The sequence below is a fragment of the Haemaphysalis longicornis genome, unplaced genomic scaffold (assembly GCF_048455015.1).
Source record: "Haemaphysalis longicornis isolate Haplotype H1 unplaced genomic scaffold, Haemaphysalis longicornis Haplotype H1 scaffold_6, whole genome shotgun sequence".
Taxonomy (NCBI): Eukaryota; Metazoa; Arthropoda; class Arachnida; order Ixodida; family Ixodidae; genus Haemaphysalis; species Haemaphysalis longicornis.
In genome coordinates this window covers 110,582,652-110,605,340 of record NW_027526407.1, presented here as the reverse complement: position 1 = coordinate 110,605,340, position 22,689 = coordinate 110,582,652, and the positions used below count along the sequence as shown (strand labels likewise).

Sequence of the window (22,689 nt, the reverse complement as noted above, 5' to 3'; positions counted from 1 at the left end):
ACCCACTCCCTTAACCTAGTTTTGTGTGCGGCCTGCTCCATTACAGATATCCGAAACTGCTTTGGGACGCTAAAGAAAACATCGAATTTTTTTCGGAAATCTGCTAACCGTTCGCACGTTCTGAGAAAAATTATAAGTTTGATGTGCCCAGAGTCCACAAGGCAGCGGCTTCTGGGATTATGCGAAACGCGCTGGGTGGAAAAGCATGATGCAGTGCTTTCATTTGTCAGTCTTTGTGAAGCGGTGATCGCAGCACTAGAGGAAATTCAAGACAATGGCAGTGGTGAAAGTGCCGCTCAGGCGAATAGTTTGGCGTTGGCACTTCTGTGACCAGCATTCCTCGTGAGCCTGCATGTGGCGAAGAATGTGCTTGCATTGACTCTGCCGCTGTCAAAGAGGCTGCAGTCGCGCAGCATCGACATGAGCGCCGCGATGGACGACCTACACTTGGTACAGGAGACTATTCAGAATGACCGAGACAGTGCCACTGCCTCCTTCTCGAAAATATTTGCACAAGTGCAGGCCGTGGCAAACAAAATGAATGTCGAAATCACGAGCCGACGAGCGGGCGTCCGCCAGCAGGATCGTGGCGTTGCATTAGAAAATCCAGAGCAATATTTTAGAAGAACCGTATTCATTCCATTCATGGACTACGTGTTAGCACGGTTGCACCAACGGTTCGAAAAGCACAGGACAACATTAGAGTGTTTTTGTGTAATTGTGCCATCCGCAATACCACCACTGCAAGACAATCGCGAGAAAGCAGCGGAAAACCTCGTCGCTAGTTTTCCACAGGACGTGGACGCAAGGGCTGCTTTAGGAGAACTGCGACTTTGGTGGGCAAAGTGGATGAACAAAGCAGCAAACCTCCGCCCCAGCACAGGAATAACTGCCCTCTCTCACTGCGACTGCCAGTTCTATGCGAATGTGCACAAACTGCTTCAGATTTCAGTCACCCTTCCAGTGACAACTGCCACCGCAGAGAGAACATTTTCGAGCATGAGGTTGTTGAAGAACTACTTGCGCTCCACGATGTCCCAGGAACGCATGGTTGGCCTAGCGCTTCTGTACACTCACAGAGACGTCGATGTCAGCGTATCAGAAGTCATTGACCGCTTCGCTAAAATTCCCCGCCCAGTAAGCTTTCTCCTTTAAATAGTGAATCAGTAAGAAACCATTGCAAGTAAAAGAAACGATGTTAGTTCTGCTTCATAAGAGTGTAATTGTGGTAACGAGTCATTGCACATTAGTTTTAGAAACCACAGAGATTGCTTCCGTTCACTGCAACCGCCCACATGATATTCTAGGATTATCACGAAATTGGAAATTAAAATTTAACAAGCACGTCAAGTACAAATCGCCCACCTTGCTCTGGAAAACCTGTTTTACGCGGCGTTTTTCAACAAACCGTTGCTCTAAGGGCTATGTGCAACTAAATGTACCGTCTGTGACTTACGTAAAACTTTTGTCTTTTAAACTTCTGTCTTTTGTCATTCTATTTTTGTCAAGTAGAGCCTTATTTTACATCGGGCACAACGCAATTGTGTTCACACTAAAGCACCTTTCAAATACACATTTTGTTTAATATTTTAAGCATTTATGCTTCTACCCATTTTACCCATATGGTCCTGTTACATCACGACGCCAGTGTTCTAAAAGCACATTACAATTTCTAGGGTAATAGTTTTATTTTTGCCTGGGTTCACTGCGTTTCTATGTGTGGGGTTAACCTCATGTGCTCGCTGAACTTTATTCTTTGTTGGCCTTGTTTTATGTAATATGTACACTGTACAGTCACTGTTGCTTAAATATGTGCGTTAACTGCAGCTTTTCGATTTAAGTATCTTGTTGCTAGGTTTTCTGTATAAATGTGCACTTTGTTGCCAGTGAAACTTTTGTTGCCGTCCTCCAAATATAATCGTCTCGCTTTTTTCTCCACAACTGTACGTCTTGACTCCTTTTTTTCTGTGAATAATCTTGGTAGAATTACCGCTGTACGCGACTGTTAACAAGCTGCTCCTACGCCTTATAATGGCGTAAGAGACAGCGGCGTTCAGATTTGTCCCTAACCGTCGCATGTCAGCAAAAATGGAAAAAAAAATCTTGAATGACGAAGCGACATTAAAACGTCCGCCCGCAAGTTGTTTCGTGCTTTTCACGTTTATAATATCCACTGCATGCAATCTTTTATTAGTTTTAGATGAATGTAGTTCTTTACTTCTGTGTCTTTTGCTTTCATGTTTGTTAAGGATATCTGTTTATATTTTTACATATTTCTTTAAGTGTTAGTTGTTATGTAGACAAAACAAAATTGCATGCAGTGATAGCAGTTCTGCAGCAATTCTCGGAACATACGAATACATTTTATGAAGAAATATTTTATTTTTCTTGTTCTTGACAGTACGACGGGTTCAATAATTCGTCCCCAACGTGTAACATACATTGTTATCAGTTATTAGTTTTGTATTTATTATGTATAATATACATAAATACTTATTATACATATTTATCATATCTTCAAAATGAGTACCTCACGCGAATGGATGGAATCGGACTTTATCAATTCGGAAACCAAGTGGTAAATGAACTTCTATTGCCTTGTCTATGTTATAACATACTCTGTCCACTTTGCTATTTCTTATAGCAACTAGTGAGTGTACAAATTGTGTTATTGCCTTATATGTGTATAATTTCTTACCATGGTTTTCTTTGTACACTGATCCTATGTATATTTTTTCTTTTTCGATCCCCAATATGTAATGCACTTCGGGGCCCTTAGTGTACCTAAACAAATAAATAAAAAACATAATTTTAATCCCTTGAAAAATCATATGCAGGAGGTCGAGGTGCAGTCTCAGCCCCCCCCCGAGCAAAATTTCTGGCTACGCCCCTGCCGGAAGCCCCTGCAAAATGTTCTTCATACGACGTCGAAACACGGCCTGCGCGGACGCCACTCCAAGCACTTGTCTGCGTTCAAGCGCACGCTATATTCCTGGAAACGCTTCAATACTGCGCGCAGTTTGGTGCAGTCATTGGGTTTCTCTGCCTCGATGCTGTCATCTAGGTAGACCTGAACACCCGGAAGCCCCTGCAAAATGTTCTCCATACGACGTCAAAACACGGCCTGCGCTGGCGCCACTCCAAAAGGCAGGTGAGTGAAGCAGAACAGTCCCTTATGCGTGTTTATGGTCGTGAGTAGCATGGCTTCCTTATCCAACGGAAGCTGGTTGTACGCCTCCCGCAAGTCTATCGTGGTAAAAACTTCACCGCCGTTTAATGTCGCCAGGATATCCTCCACCCGTGGCAACGGATATTGCTCAGTGTGACAGGCTTTGTTTACCGTTAGTTTAAAATCGCCACAAAGGCGGATGCAGGCATTCCGTTTCCCTAGCGGTACCACTGGCACGGCCCACTTCGAATGAGGCACCGGGACAATAATACCCGCGGCCGAAAGGCGGTCCAGTTCTGCGTCGACCTTTGGACGAAAAGCATAAGGAACTTTGCGCGCTTTCCAAAATTTCGGCACCACGTTTTCTCGCATTGCGAAGTGTACCGGAGGCCCTTTTATGAGACCTAAACCTGGCGCGAGCACATCAGCGAATTCTGCTAGCAACCGGTCCACGTTAATGTCGTCAGCACCGACTAACGGCAGTTGCTCACCTGATGTGTTCACGTTCATGACCGGTGCCTCGAGCATGTGGAACGTTTGAATCAGGTCATCAGGTCGCGTCCGCAAGGTTGGGCCCGGAGCAACCAAGGACTTGCAAAGTCCCATCCGTCGACCTGTTTCCGCACGAAACCTTCAGCTTAAGTTGCCCCCGCACTGGAAGCCGTCCCAGGAAGCAGGTCAGTTTCAATGGTGAACCACGTAGCTTGGGCCACACTGCTTTGTTGCACTCATATGTGGGCCACGTGATGACCGAAACTGGCGAGCGTGTGTCGACCTGCATGTCCACTGGAACCCCAGCACACTCCAAGATGCGCACGATGGGTTGCGTAATGCTGACATGGCCGATATGACTGTTCGCTGCCTCCAGCGCGAACATACCGTCCGCGCCCGTGTCTTTCTCCCGCGAGGGCAAGGCGTGTACTTGGCGCACTGGTGGCACCCCCCCCCCCCCCCGAAACCATTCTCACGGCGGCAACAGGCTCGCACAATATGACCTCGTTGTTTGCAGCTGAAGCATGACGCCGAGCGGAAGCGGCAATCGTCTGGTTCATTCCCACATGCTCCGCAGCGGTAGCACGCAACAATCTGTGACCGGCTTCTTGGGCGGTAGTACTGGCCTCCCAGCGCATGTACACTTCCCCCAGCGGCGGGGCTTACTATCTCTTGCGAGTTGGCTTCGGCAATTTCGGCTGATATCGCAATTTCTTCCGCTTCGCTAGTCGTCAGCTGCGGTTTCGCGAGTAGCTGCCGACGCACTCCTGCGCTTTGCAGTCCACACATGATACGATCTCGTAGCATTCTATCGAACGATGTGCCAAAATTGGAGGTGTCCGCTATCTGTCGAATCGCCACGATAAAATCCTTGACCGGTTCGCCGGGCAGCTGGCTGCGGGTGAACTTGTACGACTGCGCTATCTCGTTCAGTTGCAGCGAAAAGTGCTGCTTAAGCAAGGCTACAACTTGTGGGTACGACAGTTCATTCACCTTATCCGGAGCACAACGTCCGATCAGCACGTCGACGGTGTGGGTGGACAGTGCAGTCACCACCAGGGCCCGCTTTTTGTCTTCCGTGATGCCATTTCCCTCAAAGAAGGCTTCCACCCGAACCAGGTAAGCGGGCCACTTTTCGCTCGTCTCGTCGAACTGCGGCGGGCTGGCGTATCCTCCCGTGAGTGCGGCGGTCATGGCGGACTGAGTTGACGCCCCGTTTTCATCCCATCCTCGTCGCCACTGCGTTTATTGCGATAGCGCGGGTTAATGTAGCGTTGTGCGAGAGGGGCTAAGAGGGAGGGGAAGGAGAAGGAGCAGTGGTAATAACGGTGGCTTCGGCTGGCGTGACGTCACAGATACATCAAGCCTAATTTGAGTTTGCTTTTCCAGGCCTCCGCCAATCGCAGAACAGGCCTGTATGACATCATAGGTTCTCTGGCGGGAATGGAGCGAGTGGGTCACATGGCATTTTCCTTTTTGTTCTAACTATACAGCTTGTTTTAGCGACTTTTACGTTAAAAGTGGTGTCAGTATGATTCTAACTAGGCCGTCTTTTGAACGAATGAAACTTGTGTTTTGTCTTCATGGCTGCTTTAGGATGAGCGGTATTGCATCTGAAGATGTGAACACTCTCGGCAAACGAAGCTAGGTAATAGTTAGCGACTCCGAAATGGATACAGCTGCTGCAACGTGTGCAGTCTTGAAGCCCTAAAGCAGCGCTTTCGCACATCTGTATCCGAAGAAATAAAATATACCCCACCACAAGGCTGCTCTGAAAACCGCCGTTCTTGGGCACCAAGTCCAACTGTTTCTACCGAAATTATTCGTCCCGGAAGAAATGATTTCGGACAAGTGAGAAAGGAGCTCCAGCTAAAGTAGGGCTAAAAATAGGTAGGTTCGCAGAGTTAGGGTAAATAAAATAAAACCCACATCACTAATTACAAGTGCAAACCTTGACAAAGAGGTGGCGAGCAATGCCAAAACAGGTAAAGTGGTGCGGGCACACTACAGCAGCGTTATCGCACCGCACATGACGCCGGTTCTTTTCTGGCTGCCTGTGAACATTTCTTAGTCGCTGTCAATGTCTCTCGACATTACTGTTACACTGTTGCAGCCAGTGAGAGCTTTGTTGTGGTTTTGAGTACATGCTGCGAAAGAAACTTTTCATAGCAGATCAGCCGACGTAGATTTGAAAACAGTTTATCTAAAAAGGACTAGTAATCCGTGAGCGATCTGCAGAACATATTATCAATGTAGTTAGATTTAGAGTAAGCTGAAATATCTTGACAGACATTTCTTCTTAAAGTTGAATTTCTACGTTAAGAGCGTTTGTTTCTGGCCAGTAGAAGTTCGGTCTGTTTCGAACTCTCTCACGAGTTAGTGTTCCAGGTATTCACTGGAGAAGTAAAATATAGGTGATAATAAACATGTAATCAGAATAATAAAGAAATACTCATAAAACACTAACGAATGAAATATAGAAAATTAGGAAGAAAACACGAATTAGGCTAGCCATTTCTAGTGTACTTCTTTGAAAACGTAATAGGCTGACGTTTGCGTACAAAACAAGATCGTTTGGGTCCATAGGGTACCGGTCCCCCAGGAAGGCGGACGGGTTATTTGATTTCGGGAGCGTTCATTCTAGCTTATTGGCGGGCTGTTGCGGTACGGAGAGGCAATTGGTATTAACCAGCATGAGCCTGCCTCAAGCTATAAGCTTCGCCAACGGCACGTGAAGCCGTCAGCGGCGGCTGCGCGATGAATGACCCTTTGTGGGGCTTTATTAAAGTACATCACAACTAAGGCCACGAAAAGATCGTTCATGTTCGTGGGAGCGCTTACAATCACACTGCGAAGGACACAAAATATACGTCATGCAGCTCCAACGAGCTCCAAGGCACCGCAACAAATTTTTAAATTGCCCAATTCTTCCTACATGTGGCTCAATGGGCACATTTGCAACCAGAGTCGCCACCCCACAATCTGCGATAAAAGCAGCAGAACTGGAGCCCGAGCCATTCAGGCGTCTCCTATACAAAAAAACACCGCCATTATCCCAATAAACGGCTTAGTTTTTATAGACAAACAAATTAAAACTTGTTTATATTTGTAGTATCATCCCTGTAAATACTATCAAGATAAAGCTCAGAAATACCTAATATTCCATTGCTTCTGGTCAAAGGGGGTGAGTAATGTCGTCAACCAGATGAACGTAACTGCGTCTCCAAGCGTGGGCTCTTCCACGACGCTGAGGGAATAATAGTTTACAGTTATGTTCGCTGTCTTTCTAAATCCCAAACTTCAACACCATGCCGTCCTCCGTTGTCTCGCCGACGTCTTCAGCCACACAAACGATGATGTCCTGTCTCTTGAAATTATGCTTGCAATGAGCCGAGCCGTATTCGAAGCATCCGGTTATACTTACGGATTGATTCGAGATTATTTCTTTTAGTGTGTCTTTTGAGCCCGGAGTGCATGTCTCTAGTCATTGCATGATTATCAAGACACTCGGAAAATTTATACTCATATTTAGTCCCAGCCAGAAACAGTCTACTATTTTTTTAAGAAATAATAAATCACTCCTTTGATAAGCGCTTTTTTTATATTGGACAAAGCAACAACTCTTAACTTCTTACACAAAAAAAGTTTCTACGGTTTCCACAAGTCGGAGCCTGTAGTGGCTATAAAGCACATGGGAGAGGAGTACTTGCGAAATGTGTTGACCGCTCGGGCGTCGTTCTTATCTTATAAATGAGGATGACAATACGCACACTTTTCCTGTCCACCTCTTACCAAAAAAACTGCCCGCGTGACATCTAATAAACCGGTGTGGTTGAACATAGGCGCGCCATTCCTCAGCCACTAGGCGTCTTATCTCTTTTCAGTATTAAGATATAGTCACTGATATATCTCACAAAGACTGAGGCATAGTTCTTACCTTCAAAACGAATAGTGGTGTTCTGCCTCCAATGCTCTAAGCATGTAGAATTCGCTATTATGACCAGCTTCTTTTCAGGTAACACACATTTAGTAAGGTGCAAAATAAAATATCTAGTGTGCAGTTTTGTGCGCGTTAAGAATCTACGATTTGTCAAAATAAAAATAAAATTTTCCGCTACACAGAGCCTCAGAAGCAAACGTGGCACCTTGACATGTTATGATAGCTTATTTTCGCTTTACGGGTGTGTTATTACCTCCAGTATGTAGTCCAGGTACATGTCAATTTTCCAGCTGTTATCAATTTTTTTAGCAGTTTCTAAAGTTTTTGCATGAAGGCATTTTAATATAGGAAGATTTTTCAACGCCAATAAAATAGGCATAATTATATCCTTTACTTTTATTTTCGTTTGGTCAGTAGTGGTTATAAATAAAAGTTATTGAACAATCACTATAATAACTTTTTATAGGAGTAAACACAACCAGCAGATAACAGCAGTCCTTGAGAGACATTTTTTGCTTACCTAGGTACGTTAGAAACCAGTACTTGCATATGCGAAATAGAGTAAATATAGGGGAGAGTACCAAAATAGGGAAAGAAGATAATAAGTTTTGCCGTTGAGCTTACAAATGTGAAAAAATAAAGCACTACAGTGAAGAATTGCACACAGGAATGCTTTGAAGAGGGACAATAAATAGTTCACGTTCCCCTGTATTCAAACTGTTGAAACGTAGACATGCCTACCAATTTATTGAAGTTTATATAAAAAAAGAAAAGTTCTGCCCCCTGCAAAGTTTTATCTTTTTCAGAATCAGAAATGTCTGAGATACCCGAATGTGTGCCAGCTCAGAGGTTTTGTGTTCACTGTTAGAGCGTCGAAATGTTTACTTTATGATTACAGCCCGGAAACAAGCTCATATATGCGACTAAGTGTGTCGGCGGGGATTTTATCGGCTTTTCGGATCTGCTGTATGTGTGTATTGAAAATAGAAACAAACGAAATTTGTGGCAGCCCGCGAGGCGTTTAAAGAGAGCGACATCGCTTCAAGGCCGAGGATAAAAGGTTATGATCGGGCAGATTTTAAGGACCTGTCTGGGAAGTAAAATGATGCGTTGCCCAGCCGCATAGATGGCGACACGATCACACTAACACGCTATAGAGCGCAGGGATGGCAGTTGGACAAGGTGAGAAGAAGCCGATGAGCTACCAACTATATTATTGTCGTTACTGTAGTGCCGCTCATTACGTGGTAGTAGATGCGTCGGCCACCCCTGTTGGTGTGATATCCTGCTTTAATTGCTCAGTGGTGGTCGCTAGGGCACATTTCATACCTGAAAAAGCCTCAGCAGCAGTTTAGCCACAAGAGCGAGCACAGAAGCCGGTTTTGTAGCACAGAGTTTAAAGTGTCAAGGTTTAACTAGAGTAGCGTTTGAAACAAAGCTACGAAGTATCCAAGATAGAAAACTGACGAAGTACGCCCCTACCTCTGCTCAAAAATCTGCTTGAAAATCTTAACATTTCAAATGTTATTCTGATACCAGCAGATTTACTACCCATTTGACTATAATTTACATTACCTGAGATCCCTGTTTATTTAGTGAGTGCTTTTCTATATTCCTAGACTGACGCAGAACTTTGAGTTCAGCAAGAACTGAATCCAAGTCCCCAGGCCCAGTCAATCTTCAACTACTATTTTAAAAGTTGTTCATTTCGCACACCTTAAGGGGTAGCAAGGTATAATTTCTCAAAGAAACAAAAACAAAATAGAGGGTTAGTAAAAAGCGCAGATTTTGAAATATTGCTCGAAAATTCATAAAACATTTAAAGCAAGTACCAGGGTGCCCTCGGCAACCATGAGGTATTTGGGCACATCCCGCGAGGATACTTTCTTACCGCTGTTTTAATTTTGCTTTAACGGAGGCTTCACTTCTCCAAGATGGCTCATAAAATAAATTCCAGCGTTACGAATAGGCCAAAAGGAAAGCCAGCTGCAATAGTGGTTTGGGAGATGGCGGGCGATTGCCATGGCGCCAAGATCCACCACCAAAGGCAATGACGACGAGGAAGAAAATGTGCGGTGGGGCAGCGAGCATGTGCTTCGTTTCGGCCGCTTGTAAATAGACTGTGTCGTCATGAAAATGTGTCGCTTTATTTTCGACCACGCATTGCGCCGTCTGTTCCACCACCACGAAAAGTATTGTGCAGATGTGGGTTCAGCCCCATGCTCGCACCCTGCCTCGCATCGCTTTGTCGTGGAGGCAGCCGTCAATGCTAATTACGCCGCGGATCACGGCCTCAGCGTGCCCGATAACAGAAGTAGAGCATGTCAGCAGCTGCATGTCCCTTACCCGAGAGATTGCAATGAAGACCATCCAAGACGAGCCGTGCCAGGATAAGCAGTTGTGTTATTCCCTCGCGCTCTTGTCCGAAGTGTTTTGATCTCCTTTGACGCTTCTTCGGAACTAAAAACATCGCTGTGGCAGGCCTTGTATCCTCAGCGTCCTCTTGGTCACCCTTGTTGCTCAGGGATTAGTCACTGTATATTTTCATCGCATTGCTCATCCTTATCCAATTATCAGCTTTCCCCGGCGTCGACCGGGACAGTCGTCCTCGACCGGCGCCGGTGGGTGAAGGCCCAATATTAAAGAGGATTTTCACCAGAAAAAAGCATCCTCGGGGCGCAACGAATTCAGAAAAAAATATGGCTGCGTGTAAATAGATAGTCTCACCATGTAAATACATCGCCTCTTAGTCACCCATGCTTTTTACCTCTGCTATGCCTTCCTTCGACAACACGTATTTTTGGTCATGCGAAAGTTGATGAGCGTACCACAGCATTTAAAACGTTTGAACAAAGAAATAAACACGATGGTGAGTACTATCTAGGATGTACCAAATAATTACCAACGTAATCCTGAATTATAAAGAATTTTTTTCTCTTTCACAGCCTCACAGAAAAATAAATATCGTAGAGCACTTTTAGGGGGAAAGTTCTATAGTTTCAGCGCGTTTGTCGTTTGTTGTTTATGTTTATTGTTTGCTCATTCAGCGCTGAACTGTCTTTATCGTAAAATTTAAATGAACTTACCGTGTGTAATATCAAGGACTGGTATCAAATTTTTGGTCGGTTATTCAACAGCAAACAATATGGCAGGCCGTACCACTAACAACAATTTTTTCAAACCTTGGAATATCAATTGGCGCTATTTCGCGTTTAGTTGCGAAAATTCAAGGAAAACTAAATACTCCGTATTTGGTAGGAATGCTGATAGCGCTAGCGTTACTCGCAGAAGAGACACCTAAACATTTTCTACCTTTTGTATTATATGTAAGGGCGTGACGCGTTTACTTCTGAAAATGCTACGTTTGGCGTGCCTTCTTAGAGGGCAGCAAATATGATTGAAGTTTTCTGACAGTTCAGATTTTGTTATGTGAATTGCTGTGGAACGCAGTAGCTTAAGCTTCTCGATGTCACACTCGCTAGTTCTCTCGTCTCGCGATATGAGATTATTTGCTAATCTGCTCCTGCATCGGGCCGTTACCAGACCTTTGTCGCTGCGGTGCCGCTTGTCTGGTCCTCCGCACATATTTATACCGACCCCACTTCTCGTTACCGCTGGGTTCCATTCTTGGCCAGGTTTTTAAACAGTGCTGTTCGACATAACAGTTCAGAGTTTATCAAGCAGTGATACGTTTGCGGATCATGCATTGTGTTTGTATAATTTTGTTTCGTTTTTACCATCAGGTGGCGCTTAACTGTGTTATAAGTGTTTGAAGCACAGGGCGTGTATCCTGCCTTTTTACTGAATGCCGCATAGGGTATCCTACTTAGTAGGGAGGTTTTTTGCCCTTCCGTCACTATCCTAGAACAATCATATATACATAGTTCTCGTTGCTATGCGTGGTTGGAGAAATAATCACGCCGAAAGATGAATACTCTCAGGATAGCGCATGCGGTATTCTGTTCTACGACACTCACCTGCGCACGTCACATTGCTGAATGCTGCTTCGCCGCCTGTGTGTTCTTCGAATTGTTAGGGAAGCACAAGTTCGCTTGAATAAACTAGTAATTTTTTTCAAGACAGCTGCGTCATCTTTGGCAACGTGAGACCTGCTGTATTGATGGATGCGCAACCTTTATATTCACTACGAAATCTGAAAGTCACAAGAAAGAGCAAGGCCAGCAAGCCACAAACTGAAAGGTCTACCGGCCGAGTTTGTCCTTCTACCGGAAATAACCAAGCGTAAGACCACCGCAACCGCAAGCACGGTGCATTGAGAAACTCCCCCACCGTCATGAAATAGCACCGGAAACCCCCACCGTTCAGCGGATCTCCTCTTGGAGACCCTGATGGCTGGTGTGAGAAAGTAGATCACGTGAGGATTTGTAATAGCTTGGATGACCAAAAAACTTTTCGGTGGGTGCTGTTATACTTTAAATATGCAGCTCGAAGTTAGCTCGAGAATCACGGATGCTTCGTGACTGACTCTACTTTCTTCAAGAGCGAGTTTTTGAAACATTCGGCACCGTCGTGTGAAACGAAAGAGCCCCTTTTGCGAGAAGCGCACACCCCACACCCCAGAGGGGGGTTCGTGATCTTTGTTGAGGAAATGCAGAGATTGTTTCGCCGTTTACAGGGAAAGGGATAGAAGAAACAAAGCTAGCGTTTCTGATGGAAGTAGGAAAGCAAGTACTCTTTACTTTCCTTGTTCGCAACCCTCCTGTTCTGACAGTGGTCAAAATCGCGTCTGAAGCTTCCGCGATGGACAAGACGATTGATGTACGAACGAGGCACAACGAAGGGCCTCTCAATGCGCTGGCTCCGGAGGAAAGTGGTTCCGGGGCTATTAGTGCCGACACACTATGCGTCACCATCAGTTCAGTGCAAATGGATGAGCGGCGGAATTTTTCACGCCCTCGCCACAACTTCAAGTTGCTTTATTGAGCGACGCCATTGAGGAAAGACTGCAACATGCTTTGGGAACTTCTACCCTGTAAAGCACATAGCACCCCACAAGTTGAGCGCCCTGGGCAGCTGTTAGGTGACACCGCCCAGCTGTACCTTGTCGTGAAGACGCAGCGCCATACGCCTAACCGCAGTAGCCTGCCCAGCCCCCTGTATTCCACATGCAGGCACCTAGGAAGACGGAAGTATGGCGAACTCGCAGTAATGGTCAGCTGGAGAACTCGCGATAATGAAAAAGAGGCTTAGTTTGCGAACGCCCTACGTCGAGGCCCTATGACCCCTGCCCGGCCAGCGCCTTACTGGGATCGAAGAATGCTTCTCTAGCACCAACTGTGGTTCAGCGCGCTTCAACCGTTTGCCGTCGTCCCAGCCAGAACTTCTTCCAGATGTCATGTGTCCAAAGACGACGCACCTGTCTTGAAGACAAAGCAACTTGATTTCAGCGAACTTGTGCTCCCCTAACTCAAAGAACACACTGGTGTCGAAGCAGCAGTAAACGAAGTGAGCTGCGGAGGCAAAAATCGGCGAATAAAATACCACTTCGGTGGCCCTGTGATGATGTATCTATCAACGCTTTGCGATACACTTCGAATAGCGATGAGAAAACAAGATATCAAAACTCATTCTAAGCTACTCCCGTCAAGGCAAAAACTCTTGCTATGGAATAAGGTAGCCAGTGCGACACACAAAAGCAATGATGTACTTTGCTTGAAACGCTGATAACACAACCGTGCGCTGCCGGATGGAAAAATGAGAGAAGTATACAAACGCAATTGCCTGTTTGATTGCCCTTTTTGCGGACAGGCCAAAAAGTACGTTTTCGCGCCACCGCAGCAAATACGGCATGGGCTGGAGGCATTGGTTCTGAATCAGCAAGTATAATCTTATTCAGTCTTCGGTAATTCCCAACAAACCTATTGGTGTGCTCGATCACCAGCGAGTTAGGCCGGGATACCAATTATTCCATGATTTCGAGGTCCTTCATGTGTTGTGCTCGGTTGTAAATTTTTTTCATCGCAGGAAATGACAGCTGGTATTGTTATCGTGACCAGGGGTGTCGGTGGTGAGCTGTAGGTGGCCTTCCACCAGGTTTGTTTTTCTGGGAACGTTGGAGAAAATATTAGAATGTTGCTCCTATTAGGCCTCAATTCGCGCATTTTGCGTTGCTATTAGGTGTGGCGACACCTTGACATTAACGATGCCTCCTGTCCTAATACTTGTACACCATTCCCTTTTCTAAATTGATGATTGATTGTAGGCTTTAACGCGCCGACGCATCGCAGGCAATGAGTCCCGCCGCAGTGGAGGTCTCCGGAAATATTTTGACCACCTGTGGATCCTTAACGTGCGCCGAAATCTCGCACGGACGCGCGTTTTTGATTTTCGCCGTCGTCAGAAAAGCGGATGCCGCTTCCCACAATTGAACCCGTGACCTAGTGCTCAGTAGCGCAACACCTTAGCCAGTGAGCAACCACGGGGGGCCGCTCCCTTTTCTCGGCCAGCTACACCGCACGTGGCGTGCACCCCGTCCTTGTGGAGGTGGGTTTTCTCAAGTGCGTCCGCCCCTGACGTCAAATCTTGTGACTGTTTGATTCGACTATAAGAAGATGGAGAGGAAGAACCCAGGCAACGGTGAAATTAATCGATTAGGAAAAGGCGTGAATTACTGCCGGTGTGTCAGTCGTGATAATAAATCAGAAAAAGGTTCGCCGTAGATCAGGGCAACGAAACCAATTTTGCAGTCCGATAGCTGCAGTGCGAGCCAGAAATCCGCTTTTTAACAACACCCATCGCATCTTCAATTGCACCGCCGGAACTACACTGGTGCTTCTCGGAGCATCCGCCAGGTTCTTACTCTGAACGAGCACTGTGCGCAGAGAAATCAATGTTTTTCAAGCTATACGTTCCTTGAGTGATTATTGGGGTTTAACAAGGAGACGCGACGCGAGCGATGGGGCATGTCGAAGTGGATGATTCCGGAATTATTTTTACCAACTGGTTATCTTTAAGTGCGCTCAACTCTCGAACACATAAGCGTGTTTGCTTTTTAACTTCATCAGAAAAGCTGCCGCCGCGGCCTGGAATCGAGCCAGAGTCCTTGGAATAAGCAGCACAAGTTCTTAGCAATTCAGCCACCGCGGCGCGTTCAAGCTATACGCATTTCTTCGCCGCGTGCGCGTAGTGAATGCGAATGTTTCTGTACGCACGTGCCTTTGCTGTGCATACCAACCTCGGTCCCTAAAACACCGCTCCTCTCATTCTGTACGAACATGACGGCAGATGCTTTTTAACAGTGGAGCTGTTGAGACAAGCGTTTGTGTCTGGTGTCAGCACTATTACCCGATGGCTCGTGCACGCGTGCCTTGAGCGCGCGTTCGTCAAGGGAACTATACACATTTAGGAGGCTTGGCCAACAACTGCGAGAAGCCTCCATACTTCACCGCGCAAGTCGGACGGATGTAATTGAGCCAAGTATACCCACTTCAGGAGATTGGCGAACTTTGGCTGCAAGGAAACTCCAGCCTTCCCCGTATCGTTGCACCCTTTGCACAGCCCGGTGGCACACAGTGAAGAGAAGGGAGTAACTATTGCACACTGTGTCATCTAGCTGCAAGGCTATTTTCCCTTCGCCTTACGAAAATGTCTATAGACCGGTCCGCACAACAAAATAGAAAATAAAGGCAAATGAGCCTTGATGTGGAAGATGTCCTACCAATAGGGTTTACCTTTTTTGGTGAACACAAAGTTTCCAAAACTTTTTTGTTCATGGTGAAGAATGGCAGCAAGCTAATCAATCAGATGCGAGAGATTACATCGGAATTGCCACTGTGGGTGTTTGAGGAAACGTGTTCGCTGTAGTTGCAAATTTGTATTGAGCTGATCTGTAATACGAGAGATCAGAAGTATAATAAATAATATTTTTTTTCTTTTCCACCACCCAGATGTTATTAGATAATATTACAATTTATGTATATATATAATATATATATATATATATATATATATATATATATATATATATATATATATATATATATATATATATATATATATATATATATATATATTTACGATACAGGCAACGCAAAGTATCTTTGTTAAGTGTAATAGTTATAAGCAGTCAGCACGTGCATCAAAAACACTCCCCTGAAATGAAGTCGTGATAAATTGTCGAAGTATTTCGGCAGAACAGAAAATTGACCACAACACTAATGGACAGGTAAAACCAAGTCTTGAGTGCAAGCTGGCTTGGTGCACATATGGTCAGTAATTGTTTGCAAGAAATAAAATCAGTTTAAATCTAGGGAGCCAGATCACGTCACCAATTCGGTGGTATTTCTCGCAAATCTGTCATCATACCATCGTTTAACCTTCTATCGCTGACAGCCCCCTATAAACATGCCGTCATCTACCAATTATAGTCGTGCAAGTGCAGGCTGACATATAAAACCTTACCATCGTGCCCTAGTAATTGTAGTGCCACTTCATTTCGTTGGCCGTCATACCGTCCAATTGCCATTAAATAATTTTGCTATGATGATTTTATATGCAAAGCATGTTATGGTGGCGCTGTTTCCTACGCCGTTATGGTGGCGCCGTTGTGCGGCGTCCACACCCACAATGCACATGCCTGGCCAGGCACCGCTGGTGATGATAGTGGCAGGATACCACTAGGGATTGGCCAACCAACGAATCTGTCATGAGATAGCTTTGCGTTCAACCACCATCGACATCTTCCTGTAGGGGAACCTCCTCCCGCAGCGTCAACGCCAGTGTCAGCGCCGCTATACCGTCGCCGGTACATCTATACAGTGGCCAGTACGTATATCCAGGATAATACCGAACCAAAAAGTAGTTTAGCCCTTATATGCCCATAAGGTTTCTATTGAAGATAAATGAGTGAATTCTTCCAGAAACACTATTTATTATGCTGTGAACACAATTACAACCGAGAAAACCCCTGCAGTTGCAAGGAACAAAAAATAATGCTATGGGAATATTCTTCCCTGTGTGCGTTCAAGGGTGTCCTACTTTATAGGAAACTTCGCGAAGCCAGAGCCGCGCAGAGGCGAACCTTGTATGTTGTGCAAGTCATCTTCGACCGATTGTGGCTTTTTGCCCTTGAACAATATCTGAACGGCACGTAGGGCGCTGCTGCCTGTGAGAAAACGGGCGTGGCTTATGAAAGCACATCTTCATCATCCTAAGAATAAAGGCTTGCATCTTTTTATCTCCTGCATTCTGCCAGCCCTTCATCTTTCCTTGCTTCAGAAGCAGGCTTTCTTGCTTCGCAAAAGGTTTCCTTGCTCTACAAGACTTTTCACTCTATCACAAAACAATGCGTCAAAGAGTTCAAAATCAAGGGTGTACGTGTAATACGCGGCAGGCTTCGATAAAGCTCGTGGCTGTAAACAAAAGTTCGGGATGATTTTTTTGTGCGGAAGGCAGTTTATGTACCAGCGGTCATAATTACATTCATGTTCTTCAAACACGTCCCTGCTCGCATTCGCGTTTGACAAGCTCGCCATGTCTGCATTGCTATCAATTTCTGCATCTTTTGAATGAGTAAACAAAGCTGATGCCTCATCAACGTAATCTCCCACTATCTGTGCACTGGTCTGCATCGTGGGGAAGGGAATAAAAAGGTTGTAAACCTCTTCTGCCATTAGATGCCGAGCCATACAAAACAAAAAAGAAGATAGTGCAAAAATATTGGATTGCGCTCAAAGCCCGTAGAGAAATATGTTCCCATGTGGTAGATTTGATCCAATCCTTACTCATAGTACATTAAAGCAAAAAGTGGGCTCAAAAACACGCTAGTACGCTGCCTAAGACATCAAATTATGATATCAATAGCATTTACGTACTTTGCCCGTAGTGGATTACTTAGTAATTCATATCTTGTAGCCCTTATGGTGCTCAATGTGCGCAAGTCAAGACTGACAGAAAATTGCGGCATATGATCACAAGACCTGCAGCGGCAGCTAGTGGAATGAAGATAAAAGAACGATGTTTTCCTGTCGTGGTAGGAAGGCATCACGCTAGATTGCGCCACAACACTGTCAGGGAATATGCAACCCAGCGGTCTAGAGAGGAATTTGAACATAGTGGGAATTAGCTTCCCTGCGGGCGTTTAAGGGTTAGAGGAGATCGACATTCTAGCAATAACGACAGAAGATGCGAGGAAGGCTTTAAAAGAAATAAAAGTTGGCAAAACACCTGGTGAGGACCACATAACAGCAGACCTCTTATAAGATGGCGGAGAAATTGTACTTTAAAAATTGGCAATACTGTATACGCAATGCCTAATTACCGCAAGTGTACCGGACTCTTCGAAGAACGCCAACATCATCCGAATGTACATGAAAAGTGACATGAAGGGCTTGAAAATTGCGGGCCGATCAGCTTACTGTCAGTCGTCTACAAGGAACTTACCAAAGTAACCACTAACAAAATTTCTGCAACCTTAACTTTCAGTCAACCTAAAGAACAAGCAGGGTTCCGCAAACGCTATTCAACAATAGACCATATTCACAAGATCAATCAAGTGATAGAGAAGTGCACTGACTACACAGAGCCCCTCTATATAGCCTTCATAGATTACGAGAAAGCATTTGACTCGGTCGAAGTCTCAGCAGTCATTCAGGCATTACGGACCCAGTGTGAATGTTATCATTATATAAGAATACTAGAGGATATCCACACAGCGTCCACAGCCGCCATCATCCTCCATAAGGAGAGCAGTAAAATAACTATAAGCAAGAGCGTCAGACTAGGAGACACCATCTCGCTAATGTTATTCACATCATGTTTACATGAATTTTTCAGAACATTGCATTGGGAACAAGTTTGAGTAAAAGTTAATGAAGAATACCTCAGTAACCTCAGATTTGTTCATGACGTTGCCTTGCTAAGTAACGCAGGGAACGAATTGCAAAGCATGCTTTCGCACTGGACAGACAGAGTAGAACCGTGGCCTGAAAATTAATATGCAGAATTGCAAAGCATTGTTCAATCACCTCAGGACAGCACAGTGGTTCAGCTAGGTGGTAAGGCAGTCCAGGTGGCAAGCGAAGATATCCACTTAGGCCAAGTTGTGACCCCGGATCCCAACCATGAGAAGAGATAACTAGAAGGATAATATTTGGATGAAGTGCATATGGCAGACATTCTCATATAATGAATGACAGCCTACAATTCTCCTGGCACAAGAAAGTGTATGGCAGCTGCATCGTACCGATTCTCCCCTACGCGGCAGAAACGTGGGGGCTCACTAAAAGGGTTAAATTTAAATTGATAACGACTCAGCGAGCAATGTAAGGGAACATGGTTGGTGTAACATGAAGGACAAGAAGAAAGCGGAGTGGGTCAGAGAGCAACAGCGTGTTAAAGACATATTAGTAGAAATTAGGAAGAAGAAATGGACGTGGGAAGGGCATGTAATGTGAAGGCAAGATAAGCGTTGGTCATTAAGGGTAAGAGAGTGGATCACTAGAGAAGACAAGTGTTGCAGGGGGCGGAACAATGTTAGATGGGCAGATGAGATCAAGAAGTTTGCGGAAATAAACTGGTCACAGTTAGCACAGGACCCGCATAATTGGAGAGTAATGGTATAGCCCTTAAGTGGGCGTAGAAAGGCTGTGGTTTTGATGATAGTTTAAACCACATTTTAATTAGGGACAATATAAGTGTAGCTGTGGAGAAGCTACGCTATCTTGCTAATATCTGGCAAGAAATCAGCGAAACCCTGCGGTCATTTTACTTCGCACAACCAATTTCCCACAGGTCGCCAAAGCTAAAATCAGTTCAATGAAACCGAGAGCATGACGGAATCTCGTCTGGTCGGGAGGGTACATTAGGAACGAAAAAGAGACGCCGACCAGTCCAAACAAAACGTACTGTCGTTTCCGCTTGAAGCACGGAAGCCTTGATCACAATAAATGCATCATAATAAGTTGGTCGTTTATGTGGGCTTGAATAATCGCTGCAAAGAGCGTGCGTAGATAGGGTTTAGATTTCCGTCGTTACGATTGACTGTCTTAGATGTGGCTTGAATGATTACTGATTCCAGATGTAGCCGTGATGCTGTCACGTTTTCTGTTGCGACGATTCTTGCATTGTCCCAATCAATCTTGTGGTCATTCACGACGGCGTGTTCGGCTAAAGCATTGTTGCGCACGCTCTTATTGTTTACGTCACGTGCGTTCTGCTGCAGACTATTCTAATAATTTCCTGATTCCCAGATATACACGCCGCTGCAGTCTGCACAGGAGTAAGATTGAATTTCAATATAGGACCTGCACCGGACAAGAAGAAACTAGTATGCGCGGTGGAGAACGCTATCAGGCATGTCGAAAACTCTCGTCGCGAAGAGGCCTGCACCAGAGAGGTTGACGTCCTTAACGCCGCTCAGCGTGTACCTGCCGGGTCAGCGTTGACACGCGTGTAACGTGATGCAATCAAGAGTCTTGGTGAAAACGATGACATCACGATCCTGCCAGCAGACAAAGGCAATGCTACCATTCTTCTTGATTGGGCCGACTACGAGAAGATTTGTTTTCTGCTTGATGAGAGTGACACGTATATCTGCCTCAAGAAGGATCCGACGCTCAAGGTGGAAAGAGAACTCCAAAAGCTGTTGGCCGACGTATTCCTCACCGTTCGCCCGAACCACAAAGCACTCTACTACAATCTGCTCAGCCAAAATGGATCCTCACCTGCACTTTATAGACTGCCAAAAATTCATAAGCCGAACGTGCCAATACGCCCATTATTGATTATGCTCGTTCTCCCCTGCACAGCATGTCGAAGTTCCTGCACCAAGTTCTGGCTCCGCTCGTCGGTAAAGGGACCACTCACGTTCGTATTCCTTTCGATTTTGTCGAGAAGACTCGCAACACCGCGATCGAGAAAGACGTCTTCATGGTGTCCTTCGACGTGAAGTCCCTTTTTACGAGAGTTCCGATTGACCTGGCTGTCAACGTATGCACCGCTGCTCTCGAGGCTGTTGAGACGTTGCCCGAGAGATCACCGATGGATGTGCCAGAACTACCCAGGCTTCTAGATTTTTGCATGAAAAATACGTACTTCGTCTTTATAAGCCATTTTTACAAGCAAAGGCAGGGAATTCCAATGGGTGCCGCTATTTCGGTCACGGCGGCGAACCTGACCATGGAAGCGCAGGAAGCACGCACACTAGCCTCATTTGCCCTTCAACCAAAAGTGTTCTTGCGTTATGTCGGCGATTCTTTCTGCGTCGTTCAGAAAGACGCGGCGAACAGCTTGCTGGCCCACCTCAACAGTATGGAACGTGCCATTCAGTTCACCTTAGAAGAGGAGGCGGATGGCAAACTTCCCTTCTTGGACGTCCTCGTGGCTCGGCAGGGCCAGAGGCTACGTTTCAGCGTGTACCGCAAGGAAACGCACACAGGCCGCTACCTGAACGTCAACTCCGTGCACCCCACTTCCCACAAAAGGGCTGTTCTTAGCGCGCTACTGCAGCGTGCGAAAAGATTGTGCTCGAAGCCCGAGGATGCGGTGGTGGACACGGCAAAGGTACGGGACGTTCTGGCCAGTGCGGTTACCCGAGGCCCTTTATAGACGCAACGGAACGCCAACTGACCCGACGGGGACAACTGGACATGCCTCCTGCCCGATGAAGCGAGCTCCTGTGCCCTACCTTCTAGGAACAAGTGAAGTTTGGCACGTGTCCTACGGGAACATGACGTGCAGGTGGCCCAAGTTCCAGCCAAAAACTCCCACCTCCCTCGCGGGAACCATTGTGTAGATGCGACGCATAGGCGGAGCGGCGAAGGGACCGCGTTTTATAGCGCGCATAACGTTGAGGGGACTGCGTAAGCCGGTCCCAGTCGATGACGACGTTGGCGTACTTGTAAAGCGGCGTGGACTCTAGGTGTTTAAGCCAAGGGTGGATGTTGCTTCGCCGGGAACGGCACACCGGTTATATGCGCAGCGCGCCCGAAGGAGAGGAAACCGCGGAGAGAGATTACTGCACATGCGCCGGCCCCAGCGCGTCTGCCGCGGCTATGACGCAACGTGCCGCGGCTATGGCGCAACACAATCCAACACAATTCACTTCAATCCAATCTAATCCAAATCCAATCCAATCCAAGCAATCCAGTCCAATCGAATCGAATCCAATCCAATGCCCCTCGCGAGAGTGTTCGCTATCGGAGAGGAGAGGGGGTGAGCGGCGGAGAGCGCAGCTGGCGCGGCGAGGAGAATGGGGGAGGGGTGGACAACGCTGACGACAACGACGACGACGTCGCCGGAGGGACAAGGCGAGTGAATCAGATGCTGTGCATCTAAAAGATGCGCCGTGAGCTCGTGAGAGTCATGGAACGCTTGCCCAAGGAGCGCTTCCTGGTGTGGTATATATGAGATACCTTGGGCAGACAGCGGCGTGTATATTGGGGAATCAGGAAATTATAAGAATCGTCTGCAGCAGCACGCACGTGACATAAAGAATAAGGGCGTCCGGAACAATGCTTTACCCGAACAGGCCGTCGTGAATGACCACAAGATTGATTGGGCAATGCAAGAATCGTCGCAACAGAAAAGTGACAGCATCATGGCTACATCTAGAATCAGTAATCATTCAGACCACATCTAACACAGTCAATTGTAACGACAGAAATCCAAACCCATCTACGCACGCTCCTTGCAGCGATTATTGAAGCCCACTTAAACGAGCCACTTCTGGTGATGCATTTATTGTGAACAAGGCTTCCGTGCTGAAGCCGAAACGTCAGTACGTTGGTTTGGACTTGTCGGCGTCTCTTTTCGTTCTTAAAATCAGTTAACTGTTGTTTCCTTTAAAAAACACCCACTCCAGACGGTGCTAAATCGTTTGGCTTGAATGAAGCTTTACGATTTACTTTGAGCAGGACGCTTCCGTAGAGTAAATTTGATAGGTCTCCTGCTTCTAGGTTTTAACCAAATTCCTGAATGAGAAGACACTAGTACCAAATGTGCTCGAATATCAAGACTGACGTACAAATTTTGGTCAATTTTGCCCCTTTCCAAGCCTCTTTATACTTCTATTCCACATCAAGATGACAGTTTCTGACAAGGAGCATACTGCCAACGTGTTGTTCGCAAT

General features: G+C 46.0%; 1 pseudogene; it reads right to left on the bottom strand.

The window, feature by feature from the left end:
• Window positions 1-296: 296 nt before the first annotated feature.
• LOC144143192 (uncharacterized) lies at window positions 297-4,855 on the bottom strand (annotated as a pseudogene).
• Between the last annotated feature and the right edge of the window lie 17,834 nt (window positions 4,856-22,689).